Raw genomic sequence first — 13,281 nt, 5'->3', positions numbered from 1 at the left:
ACAGATGTTGACCACAGAGTTGCCCTGGAGGACCTAGAGATTCCTAGAGAGGTGTCCTCTCAGGTCAAAGAAACCATGGCGTTGTTGTTATGCGTGGTCTTTCCATATTCACGGGGGGGGGGGCTGTTGTGCCCCTAAAAGTGTCAGGGGGCACTATACTGGGAGGTTGGGGAAGGAAAGGAGGGGAGGAATAGGAACTGAGGGGAAAAGGGGCTCGAAGGAGCGCGCGCCCCCTGCTGGCTGCCCACTGATTCGGTGAGGTAAGAGGGTCTGCGAGCGGGCGGGGGCGCGCGCGCACGCACTTACGCACGCAAGGGAGGGGCGCGGAAAGGAGAGGGGAGCGTCTCTCTTCCTCGCGCGCGTGCCGCCAGCGAGGTGGGTTGTAGCCCCGCCCACCACCTGTGTGCTGCTGCTGCTGCCGCTGCTGCTAGCAGGGGGAGGCTGCGAGACGGGAGCGCGCATGCGCGTGCTGCTGCTACTACTGCTACTGCTCTGTTTGACTAAACCGACTGAGTGACTGACTCGATTCATCCCTCCGACCGACCTGGAAAAAAAAAAGCGTCTCGCGCGCGCACACTGCGCCTGCGCGCGCAGATCTAAAAAAAAAGCAAGCGACGGCGGCGGCGCGCCTGAGAAGGGAAGTGAGCGCGCCTGCGCGCGTGTGGCCCTTGCTGTGTCTGTAGATGGAGGGGATTGTTTTGTGAAGGGAGAGGAGAAGAGCCAGAGTCTGGGAGCAGCCTCGGCCCCAAGGCCCCCGGCGCGGAGAGGGAAGGAGGGAGGTGTGAGCCGCCCTTCCTCCTCTTCCTCGGCGTCGGGAATGGTGAAGGAAGGGGGCCCTCCTCCCTCAAGGCTCTGAGGAAGGCAAGCCCGACGGGGCCGCGCCCCTGGATTGACGACCCCCCACCGGCCCCGAAGGAGGTGAGTCAGGAGGAGAAGGACTGCCTCGAAGGAAGGAGGGATGGGTGTGTGCCTGGGTAACTTGGTACAAATGCGGGGAGGAGGAGGAGGAGGAGGAGGAAAGGTTGCCTTTTCCAGGTCACTGGGTGATCCCTGCTGCTGTCCGCTGGAAGTCAGGGGCTGGAGGTGGGAGAGAGGTCCCCAGCGAAGGGATGGGGGTCAAAAGCCCACCTCACTTGGATGGGGAGGAAGAGGAGGAGGAGGAGGAAGGGGAGGAAGAAGAGGAAAAGGAGGAGGAGGGAAAAGAAGAAGAGGGAGGAAGAAGAGAAGGAAGAGGAGGACAAGGAGGAGGAAAAATAAGAGGAGGAGGAGGAAGGAAGAAGAGGGGGAGGAGGAGGAAAAAGAAGAGGAGGAGGAAGAGGGAGGAAGAAGAGGAGGAAAAGGAGGAGGAAAAATAAGAGGAGCAGGAAGGAAGAAGAGGGGGAGGAGGAGGAAAAAGAAGAGGAGGAGGAAGAGGGGGAAGAGGGAGGAAGAAGAGGAGGACAAGGAGGAGGAAAAATAAGAGGAGGAGGAGGAGGGAAAAGAAGAAGAGGAGGAAGAGGAAGAGGAAGAATAGGGAAAGGGAGAAGGAAGAAGAGGGGAGGAGGAAGAGGAAGAAGAGGGAGGGGGAAGAGGGAGGAAGAGGAGGGCAAGGAGGAGGAAAAAGAAGAAGAGGGGGAGGAAGAGGAAGGAGGAGGAGGAGGGAAAAGAAGAGGAGCAGGAAGAGGAAGAATAGGGAGGGGGAAGAGGGAGGAAGAGGAGGAGGAAGAGGGGGAGGAGGGTGTAGCTGTGTATATTTAGGAAGACAGTTGTGGAAGAGGAGGGTCAGGGAGAAGCTGTCCATTCCCCACTGTGTCCTGGTTCCCTCTCGCATCTGGTGAACACAGCCTCATGTCCGCCCGCGCCTAGACTGACTGAGAAGCGTGTTATTCCAGGGCTGCCAGAGTGGGCCACCAGAGCCTCTCCAAGGAGAGAGATGTAGGGTTCCCTATGAAGCAAGGAAATGGACGCCGTGCATTATTATGACAGCAGTTGGCTTTTGGGTGGCATCGTTTGCTGATGAGGAATTGTTTTTGGATGATGGAAATGCGAATGTGGGAGCGGTGATGTGCCAGAGGAAAGCAGCATGGTGTGTGCATATGTCGTATGCGTGTGCTTTGGAAATGCAAGAGTTGGGACATAGCAAGCTGGGTGTAGTAGGGCTGTGGTGCTCCCTCCGTACAGGTTTTGTGGAGGTTGTGGGTGGGGAGCAGGGAGATCCTGAGATCTTCCATTATAGACACAAAGCCCTTAGATTGGGATATTGGCCTCAGCCCTGTAATGGAGGAGACGGAGGATCTTGGTACGAAGTGGGTGGCAGATCTTTCATTGCCATGGAGTGAAAGATAGCATTATCAAGGGACAAATAGCACCAATTTGTCCACCCCAATCACACAGTTGGGGTGGGACTGAATCTGTGATGAACTGTCACGTTGTTTGTTGATGGGTCCTTTTAGGACCTGTTGATGTGAGGATATCAATAATGTCTTTAGATCTGTTGGTACTGTAGGGATTATCGACCACTAATGCGTGGGATGAGAGTTTATTTTCTTTATTCTTGGTGGTTGGGGGTAAAATATTAATATTAAATAATATTAAAATAATGTATAAATCCTAAACAGCCAAACCTTGATTTTACCATTTTATCTATACTGTACTGTTAAATACAATGGTAAAATAAAATACGTTTTGCCATTGTACTTATGGGGCTTGAGCATCTGTGGATTTTAGTATCCATGGGGGATCCTGGAACCTGGGAAACTGATACCTATTTTAATCAATCTAAAATCAAATGTTGGTGGTGGACCACATTTGTCCTGAAGCTAAATTGTTCACATGAATTGAAGGTAGACGGTGGCCAGCCTTGTTGTAACGTCCATTTCATAAAGTTTCGTCATGTACAAAACTGTATTTACTCATGCGTTGCTAAGAATGGAACATGCAGTTGTACGAAGTAGACAACGTTGATCTTTCCAGCAGTATTAAAAGTAATACTTGGCAGCTATAGCCATGTCATAATCAGATCTTTTCTTAACATGAATGTGGATCAATATGAGGCCATGCACTTAGTCAAATTTCAGTTTCTTGTGGTTGAAGTGACAGCAGTGACTTTTTAGTAGCACATAAGTTTTAATACACTATGGTGAATTGTACTTGAACCTGTAGTTAGCAATATTCTTTAAATGATGTTGTGTATTAGAGACAGAAAATAAGGATTTTGAAATGAATCCCACTGAAAATTTGAGTTTCGCTTCTGAGTCAATATATACAGTTGGCCTACTGTATCCAAGGATTCTTTATCAATGGATTCAACCATCTGCAGCTTGAATACATATCTATAGATGGACAGATAGATACTGTAGATTAATTCCCTTCCCTACAACCATTCTTTCTTTTGTGTCGTGTCTTTGTAGATTGCAAGCCTGAGGGCAGGGAACCGTCTAACTAAAAGTTTGTATGTACAGCGCTGTGTAAATTTACAGCGCTTTATAAAGGTCAATAGTAATTACGATCAACTGATCAAACATTAACAAACATCAATCAACATACATCACAATAAATCATCAAATTGTAACAGTAGATAATAGTTAAAAATTCACTTATAAAATTATATTAAAAGAAAGGAAAATTATATATATATATATATATATATATATATATATATTCCAAAATGTAAATATTGATTTTGCCATTTTATATAAGAGACACCATTTTACTACACCATTTTATATAATGGGACTTGAGCATCCACAGACTTTAGTGCCTATGGAGGTGGTGATGGTGGTCCTGGAACCAAACCTCAATGGATACTAATGTTTTGAGATTAATTTTAATATCTTTAAAAAGTTTTCACTTCAACCTGCAATCTTTTCAGGTGCCTTATACAGTCAGCCCTTCTTATACACGGATTTTTTATACACGGATTCAAGCATCCACGGTTTGAAAATGTTCAAAAAAAGTATCAATTTCCAATATCAAACCGTGATTTTCCATTTTTATAAGGGACACCATTTTGTTATGTCATTATATTTAATGGGACTTGAGCATCCATGGATTTTGTTATACACGGGGGATCTTGGAACCAAACCCCAGCGTATAACAAGGGTCCACTGTATCTAATTTACATCTACTTTATACTCTTTTTTTACCCGTTTGGACAAGGATATTTTTTTTATGTTTCCATGGATGATACTAATAGGACAGTCCTTTATGCACTTGCTTTGGAGTAACCCATTTGAACTCAGTGGGAAGTACTTATGGGTAGAATGGATAGAATTATGCTGACTGATGCAGTCAGCTTTGTGGACTTTACTTTTTCTGATGATTTGTGGTATATTAGATCTTAGCCTTGCATCTTAGTTTAAAGTGGGCTTTGAAATCTTGCTATTTCAAGTAAGGATTTTACCTTTCTGCTGTAATATACTTTCTGGCTTCTTTTAATTAATCTAACGTTTGAAAAGTGTCCAGTTGTAATGGCTGTGTTGGAAAGTATGGCTGTGTTTGGAGCTGCCCTTTCCTGAGACAGTTTCTTAGAGGTGTGATGCTGGTTTCATGGCCAAGCGGGGAATCAAACCTTGATCTCTAGAGTCATAGTCCAACACTCAAATCACTACACCATGCTGGCTTTCATATTACAAGACAACACTCAAGACCTTCTGACTGAAACCCACTGGATGACCTTGGGCAAGTCGCATGCTCTCAGCCTCAAAGGAAGGCAATGGCAAATCTCCTCTGAACAAATCTTTCCAAGTAAACCCCAAGATAGGTTCACCTTAGGGTTGTCATACGTCAAGACTTGAAGGCACACAACAACAACAACTCTTGTAATATAAAACCTTTCATGTACAGGGCTGCCATATGTGGCAGGATTTAAGGTTTAAACCTAAAGATAATATAGGCCTGATACTGACAGGCCAAAATAAAGCTGCTTCAGGTCACTTTGGAGGTATGCTGTTTAAATGATACATGCATCCTAAGAGTCCAGAAGCCGCACCAAAGCCACGCTCTAGTCCTTAGGACTGGAGTGCTGCTTTGGTGCAGCTTCCAGACTCTTAGGACACATGCATCATTTAAACAGCATACCTCCAAAGTGACCCGAAGCAGCTTGATTTTGGCCTGTCTGTATAGGGCCATAGTCAAATATTATTGTACATAGAAAAAATATTGGGATAAAGAGGCCCACTAGAACAAAAGTGTCTTTCAACTTCTTGTTTGTCTTTTTCTAAATTTTTAATTTGCTTTTTGATTAGAATTTTGTTTGACCTTTTTCTATAAAATGATAGAGTAAGGTGAGGAAAGATTTAGGTTTCAACAAGACAGCTGGACAAGATTACATATATGGAAACTGGTTATGTATCCATGAAAGTATAAAGTACTTGTTTCTCCTGGAATACAGAACCTTATGTGAATAAATCCATTAAGTAATGATATAATTTTAGGACTGTGAGCCTTATTTAGCAATATTGTTGCTATGGAAGTCAGAAGAATAATTAACCTAATTTCTATGCCATGTTACTTTTGTTGGTAAACTATTTGCAGTGAAAAAATGGCGTAGTGGCTTTGTAAAACATCTTTTAAGGATAGTGATTTTAAAAAAAGACACCTTAATATGGATGTTTTCTGTGTATCTGTTCTTTCACATAAACCACTATACCGCTGAAGTACCATTTTTTATTTGCAGCCTTTCTTTCTATAAATTTGCATATTATAACAAAACGTTCCAAATTGTACCTTTTAAAAATGTATCACCAAATGTCTAGAAAATATGAAAATAAGTTTTTATGAATGAATAGCCTTATAACTTTCTGCAAGACTGATGTGCAGAATGCACATATGCCCCGAATCCTGAATGTGAATGCTCAGTTCAATGGTACTATTCATGTTGTGTTTCTTGACATATTTAAAGCTTTAGGTCTTCACAGGAAAGCCATTGTATGAGAACTAATGGGTGGGGAAATTAATCTGTTAAAGTAGTATGCTCTTTCAAAGAATGAAGGCAGATGAATCATGCTTGTTGACATTTCGTTTCACTTGTTGCAGTATTTTCCACTTATTTATTGTTCATGCAAAATGCACCCGTGGGTAGCAGAATATGACTTTGTGTAGACATGTAAAATTATAAAATAAACATTGGTATTGAAACTTACTATTTTATCTTTAGATTAAATGATAATGAAACATGAAATTGCATAGAAAAGTAAAGAAAAATAATGTGCCACTTTCTAAAACGCAATCTACACAGAGAGACATTAAAGGTCAGGAAAAATACCTAAAAACCATATTAATGCTGCAGTTCAATACATGCGTTTTCAAAAGTAAGCTTTTCTGGGTTTACCATCTTTATTTATTTTTTACTGTCTTGAATCTGTACTTTTTCCTGCAAATGCACAATAAGTAGGAGAATATCTCTTGTTGAAATTTCTGTTCCATCCTTTCTACAAGCAACGGAGGTGTTGCTACTTATTTGGTTAAGGAGTGTACTACATTTAGACAAATTTATACTATCCAAAATCGGTGTTTGTTCTGTTTGAGCTTTACTTCTGCTTCAGCATTGAGAGTGGACTGTAGGATTGCATTCTCCCTTCTGCCCTGGAGTGTGAATATTTGCAAGTTGCCTTAATTAATTAAGCAGTGCATTGTTAGAGCTGTTGAAAATTCTCTCTTCACCCAAATTCTGAACTATGGCCCTATACAGAGTTGCACTTTGGGCTGGCATTGGGGCAGAGTTGGGGCATAGCGTCCTCACTACACAAACCCCAACTCCGCACCCAGGCTGCCGTGATGTAGTGTGCCACTCCACATGGTGTGCTGCGTCCCTTTGCTCCTCTGGCGCTGTGTCCATACGACACAGCACCGAAGGAGCGCTGCACAGCGCTCCTGCAGCTATTGCTCCCTTTCCAGAGCACGAAAAAGAGCCGCTTTTTGCGGCTTTTTTTCAACACCCTGGAAAGGCTGGATCGGGGTTGTGGCGTGAGGTTGCCATGGCCCCAATCTGGCTTTGAAAGTGGCAGCTGGAGGCCGCCCTTTTGGGGCTATATGTACAACCCCTGTTTCCAAATTGGTTTCAAATCCTAGTTAAAGAGAAACCTTGTTTGACTTTGTTAAAGCAGACATTTGCATTCCAGAAAAGAGGCAATGGGTGAAATCCTATTCTCATTCTGTTAATAATGGTTAAATTAGGAGTGTCAAAAATATTAGTTAAATATTTATATTGCAGAATGTTCATAACAGTTTAACAGCAATAAAAATTAAAAATACATCTGCAATATCATGTACCTTAAACATGTGGAACAGTAAACAGACATACTTTTAAATAAAAATAAGAGAAAAACAGTAAAAGTCCTTAATATGCAACAAACATAAAATATCTTTTGTAGAGGCTAGGATTGCATGTGTGACAATCCTAGAAATACATTTGGTAGGAACTGGAGAAGATACATCCTTCTTAGGCCCTGTGCATTACTTCTTGAATTTTCTCCCAAGGAAGGTCAGCCTTATTCTTTCTTAGGGCCTGAACAGACAGGCCAAAATAAAGCTGCTTTAGGTCACCTTGGAGGTATGCTGTTTAAATGACATACGCATCTTAAGAGGCCAGAAGCTGTGCCAATGCTGCACTCCCGTCCTTAGGACTGGAACATGGCTTTGGTGCAGCTTCCAGACTCTTAGGACGCATGCATCATTTAAACAGAATACCTCCAAAGTGACCCGAAGCAGCTTTATTTTGGTCTGTTTGTATGGGCCCTTAATGGCCTTTTGCTGTGCAGTGAAAGCCTTCCCTTCTTGGAAAGGACTTTATGTACATTAAATTGTGGTGGAGATACTTTGTTTTGTTGTTATTAACTGCCTTTGAATCAGTCTTGACCTATTGCGACCCTGTGGACGAGATATCTCCAAGACTCCCGTCCTCCACTGCTCTGTTTAGTTCCTGAAAACTCATACCAGTTACCTCCGTAATAGACTCTATCCACCTAGCCTATGACCTTCCTCTCTTTCTACTTTCTTCCACCTTTTTTGTTTTTATTATTGTTTTTTCCAATGAGTTGTACCTTCTTGTGATGTGTCTGAAGTATGACAGCCTCAGTTTTGTCATCTTGGCTTCCAAGGAGATTTCTGGCTTGATCTGATCTAGGACCCATTGGTTTGTCTGTTTGTCTGTCCACAGGATTTTCAGCACTGTTCTGTGCACTGAGCACCACATCTTAAATGAACTGATTTTCTTCTTATCTTCTTTCTTAAATGTCCAGTTCTCACATCCATACATGGTAACAGGAAAAAGAATGGCTTATCCGATTCTGGCTTTTGTTTTCAGGTTGTATATCTTTAGGATCTTTTCTAGTTATTTCATAGACATCCTCCTCATTCTTAATGTTCTTCTGATTTCCTGACTGCAGTCCCCATTTCTATCAGTGTTTGATCTGAAGTATGAGAACACTTTTACTACTTTGTCTAGGTTGAATTTGGGGTGAAACAAACTGCCCAGAAAGGGCGGATTGGGGTCGCCCTGGAGTTGCTTGCCCTGGAGGTCTGGCAGATGGATGCACTCAGCCCCAGTCTGCCTTGCCGCTGTGGTCCCAGATGGCACCCGGGTTGAGTGGCTTCAGAGCGTGTGTCATGTGATTGCCATGCCTCCAAACCACCTGGATGCAGGCTTATTATCTCTGTCTGTTTCATCCCTTTGTCTGGATTCTCTGTTGTCATTTTTGTTTTCTTTATGTTCAACAGTAGGCTTGCCTTTGCACTTTTGCTCTGTGTGTGTGTGTGTGTCTGTGTGTGTGTGTGTGTATGGTTTTAGAGTACTGTTATGCAAAGTGGGTTGTCTCTGGGCCAGTGCTGGTTGCTGAATGAAACAGTTGTAGTCAGTGGACTCAAATATGGTGTTGCTCCCTGGCACATTATGGGAAAAACAAACAAACCTGACAGCCATTCCGCTGAATGAGATAGCTTAAGAAGCAGGGTTTTTCAAGATACTTATTTTATTGTATAGTTCTTAGCTTTCTTATGTTATTTTTCCAATATTATAGTGTTGATTTTAATTTTCTGTGGATGTTTTAATTCTCTGTTGAACCACATTGGCCTTTGAGGAAAAGCAGGGTAGAAATGTTTTAAATAAATATCAAATGCTGCTAAAAACAAACAGTTTTTATATTTTTTAAATAAAGACAACAAAGGCCTCAAGCAGACGGGGCAAAAGAAGTGGCCAGAGCTGCTCCCACCCTGATCGCTCCCCATTTGGCATGGGACCACGGCAACAAGATGCCACTGTCCTGAGGTTGGTCATGGCCAGGGGTCTGCATTGAACTGCCAGCAAGGAGCACTTCTGTTGTGCTCCTTTTGCGGCTGGGTTTGGGACGCCTTAGGTGGCCAAGGCTCAGCTTCACCCTGGCCCCTAGATCAGGATGAAGCCAGAGCTTTTGGCCCATCTGTTTCGGGCCAAAGAAAAGGAATGCCAATTCAGAACATAAATACGTTTATTGTTAACTGTTGCCAAGTTGACTTTTCTGTCGATTGAAGTAGCCGTATTGGTAAGCCATCTATTCCTGCTGATTTAGTTCTACTGAATACTCTGAATGCAGCTTCCACTTCATTTTTGAAAACTGGAGGTTCGTATTCAAATGGGTCTTCTTTGAATGAATCTGTCATCCTTTCATCTCCTTTATATAGTTCTTGTATGTATTGTTTCCATCTTCTTTTTATTTCTACTTGATTGTGTAATGTATTCCCTTGTTGGTCATAGAGCTTCTCCACTCTTCGTTTAAATTTCCCTTGGATTTCTTTGATCTTGTGGAAGAGATTTCTTGTTTCTTATTATCTATTTTTCTGCATTGATTATTATAGTATTTCTCCTTGTTTCTGCACACAAATAACTGGACAGTTGGATTCAGGGTTCTGACTCTGTTTCTGCCCCCTTCTACTTTTGCTTCTCATCTGTCCTTAACTCTTGAATAATTTCTGCTCTCATCCATTGAGGTTGTCTTTTTGGCTACAGATAGTGTCTTTTTGCATTCTTCCCTGACAATGCCCCTGGCTTTAGTCCAGAGTTGTCTGGCTTACAGTCAGTTAGGCTTAATAGTGCAAATCTGTTTTTTCACATTACCTTTAAATTCTGCGGGGATATTCTTTAGGTTGTGTTTTGGCATGATGGCTTGATTTAGTGTTCTTCTTTAGCTTTCGTCTAACTTTTGCTAATGCTATATATGGCGGCTGAAAAAATCCCTTTACTTCTCTTGACCAGTCATTATTCAGATCTTGGCAGCGTATAAAATAAAGCCCTTCCAGAAAATAGTAATGCATAGGTGTGCTTAAGTGGGGAAAGACAATGACAGAAAATGCCTTGGTTTCTAGCCCTATAGGACTTCATAACCATAAATTGGTCTTAGAAAGGGACAGGTAACCAGTGAAGTAGCTGTAATGTCACTTGTTCCCAGCAACTGGTCTGGTCAATAGAGCTGCTAGTTGAATTTGCAAACACTTTTCAGACATACTATAGTAGTCTAGGTGCAATGCAACTAGAGCATAAATCACTGGACTGCTCTGATTTTTTTTTCCAGGAATAGCTTGTGTATCCCAAAAAACTGGGCAAAGGCATTCCTGGCCACAGTTTATACCATGAATATCCAGATGTAGAATACGGCATGTGTAAATTTTGAATATGTTGTTTGCAGGGGGAATGAAGTGACATCTGAGGCAGGTTAAACTCATGTTCCTGGATCAGCAGTACTGTGGATTAAGAGCACCTCTGCCTTATATGGATTAATCTACAGTTTGTTTGTCCTCATCTGGCTCATCATAAGCCTCAAGCATTGGTTCAGCACTACAGCACCTTCCCTGAAATGTGATGGGAGCTTCTGAATGATTTATTTCAGTGGTTTAGGGATTAAACAGCATGGGGGACAAGATCATACCCTATGTGACACTGTTTGTTTAATGTTGCTTCATAGAAGCTGCTTGCCATTTCTTCAAAATGCATTGTGAACCATCTATCTCTATTTCTGTCTTTAACAACAACAAATTTATTGATTAGTCAGCTGACCGTATCAAGAAATGCACAATACAAATTGCAAAATGCAAAATAGAAAATTCGAGTGTCAAAATATATACAAAAATAAAACACATATAAAATTACGACAAGAGTTAAGAGTTAAAACCAATACTAGCTAAATAAAAGCAAATATAATAAAATAGGGTGCAAAATACATTGGACTAAAATAAGACAAACCACCTAAAACAGAGTAGAGGAAATCAATAAGAGTATTAAATAAACTCATCTCAATGGCACTAGACCCTGTTTTGTATGATAAATTGATCTCTTAAATAAGCAGCTTTTACAGTAAATTTTGCAATACATCGCACTATGTGTAAAATCTGTTCCGAAAGGAGATGGGACAATTTGACGGTGGGATCCCAGTTTGTCATGTTGACCAAAATGGTTCTAAGTAATGGGATATCTCCTGATCATATAGACAACAATTAAACAGGATATGTGTAATGTCCTCTACAGCTGAAATGCCACAAATACATATTCTTTCGTGGTAAGATCTTTTTTGAAATCGCCCTGTTCTTACTATGGAGTTCATTTGTTCAAATCTGGTTCTAGTGAATGCTGTTCTCTGGCTCTGTGTTAGGTGTGACCTATGTGACACTGTTTGTTTAATGTTGCTTCATAGAAGCTGCTTGCCATTTCTTCAGAATGTATTGTGAACCAGCTATCTATTTCTATCTTTATCTTTCACTATCTGTCCATCTGTCTATCCAGCTGTGAGTTATTTCTGTCTCATTGGTTGACTTAAATTTGTCTCAGTAATACTACCAATAATAGCAATGTTAAGAATAATATCATCTTTCTATAAGCAGTTTGCCATACAGCTTGCTATATCTGAAATGATTTCTCAAAGTACTGTATAAAAAGAAATAAAAACAAATTTTAAAAGAATTAAAACATTACAATGCATGATATTGAATAATATAAATTAAAAGATTTAAAATCAGAGGATTTAAACCGCAATAACCAACTTAGGCAGCATTATACGGCTGTATCAATTTACTCTACTCAGGAAAACATGAAGTTAAGATACCACGACACACTTGAATGTCTTGCCTCCAAACTGAAAATTAAAGACATACTGTAAATGATACAGTCTGGCATGTTGGAGGGAGGGCTTTTTAAAATAACAGTCCCACTATTAACTCCTTTAGGCTAAATCAGTGATGGCGAACCTATGGCACGCGTGCCAGAGGTGGCACTCAGAGCCCTCTCTGTGGGCACACCTGCTGTCACCCTAGAACAGAGTTTGCCAGAGTTTCTTACTAGAAAGCCAGAGGGAAGTGGCACTTTGCAATAAATAAGTGGGGTCTGGGTTGCAATTGGGCACTTGGTCTGTAAAAGGTTCACCATCACTGGGCTAGGTAAAACAACTCTCAGACATAAGGAAATACTTGCTTTTCCTGTTACTTATTAGTCCATCTCTGGCTGCCTTTAACAGTCAGGAAGAGTAGAAAGAACATATACAGTACATGTGGTTGGCTTCACAAGTTGCAAAAAATTCTATTCATGTCCTTGTGTTTGCACTTTGTCTGAGTTATATGAGGCCACTGAGAAAAATGGGCTACTAATTTGGTACTGGCTGAAGAAGGAAAGGCCTGCAAAGTCAGCATTGCTGAACACATTTTAGAGCAACATCATATTGAATGATAATCTCTAATGATAGTTCATAGAAGAAAACTTAAAACAAAGCTATATGGAATACTTATATATTTCAGAATGATTATAGCGAATCTATTAAATTACGGTATATATTTCAGACTGATTATAGCAACTCTCTTAAATAATTTTGAACTTTTTCCAGTTGCCATTTTTACATTCAGAATTGTTTGCTAGTGTCTGATAATATGTGATTATTATCTGTCCAATTATGAATAATTGAGATGACTAACATCTTAGTTATTGCAGGGAAATGTGTCTATGAGAAAGTTGTGCATACATGTGATAAACATACCTTTTCTCTTGTGAGATGCCATAGTTCAGGAAAAATAGTCAATATTGCAAAGGGCAAAGGGGGATTTTCCATTATCCCCTTCCCCTGAACAACTGCCAGCACCTTGAAAAGGATGTTCAGAGGGTCAGGGGGAAGCATGGGACCTTTTCAAACCTGGCAGAAGCACATTCTATGAGCAGAACTGTACTTATGAAAGAGATGGCTTTTATGAACCACCTCCTCCCCCTCAGCCACCCACCCAACTTACCCATTCATCAGACTTCTGGCCATTTGTGCATAGAATTTTCTGGAGATGGGAAGGGCTGCCAGCTCT

The 13,281-nt window shown here is 41.5% G+C and overlaps 1 protein-coding gene across 1 annotated transcript in view; it reads left to right on the top strand.

Moving 5' to 3' along the window:
* The first annotated feature begins 506 nt into the window (after positions 1-506).
* Positions 507-13,281, top strand: part of TANC2 (tetratricopeptide repeat, ankyrin repeat and coiled-coil containing 2) — a 246,480-nt gene continuing 233,705 nt past the window's right edge. Inside the window, 1 exon segment of the mRNA XM_042475775.1 lies at positions 507-918. The gene's annotated coding sequence lies outside the window, so the exon portion shown is untranslated.

This window comes from Sceloporus undulatus, chromosome 6 (genome assembly GCF_019175285.1).
Source record: "Sceloporus undulatus isolate JIND9_A2432 ecotype Alabama chromosome 6, SceUnd_v1.1, whole genome shotgun sequence".
NCBI lineage: Eukaryota > Metazoa > Chordata > Lepidosauria > Squamata > Phrynosomatidae > Sceloporus > Sceloporus undulatus.
This window is presented reverse-complemented; position numbering and strand designations above follow the sequence as displayed.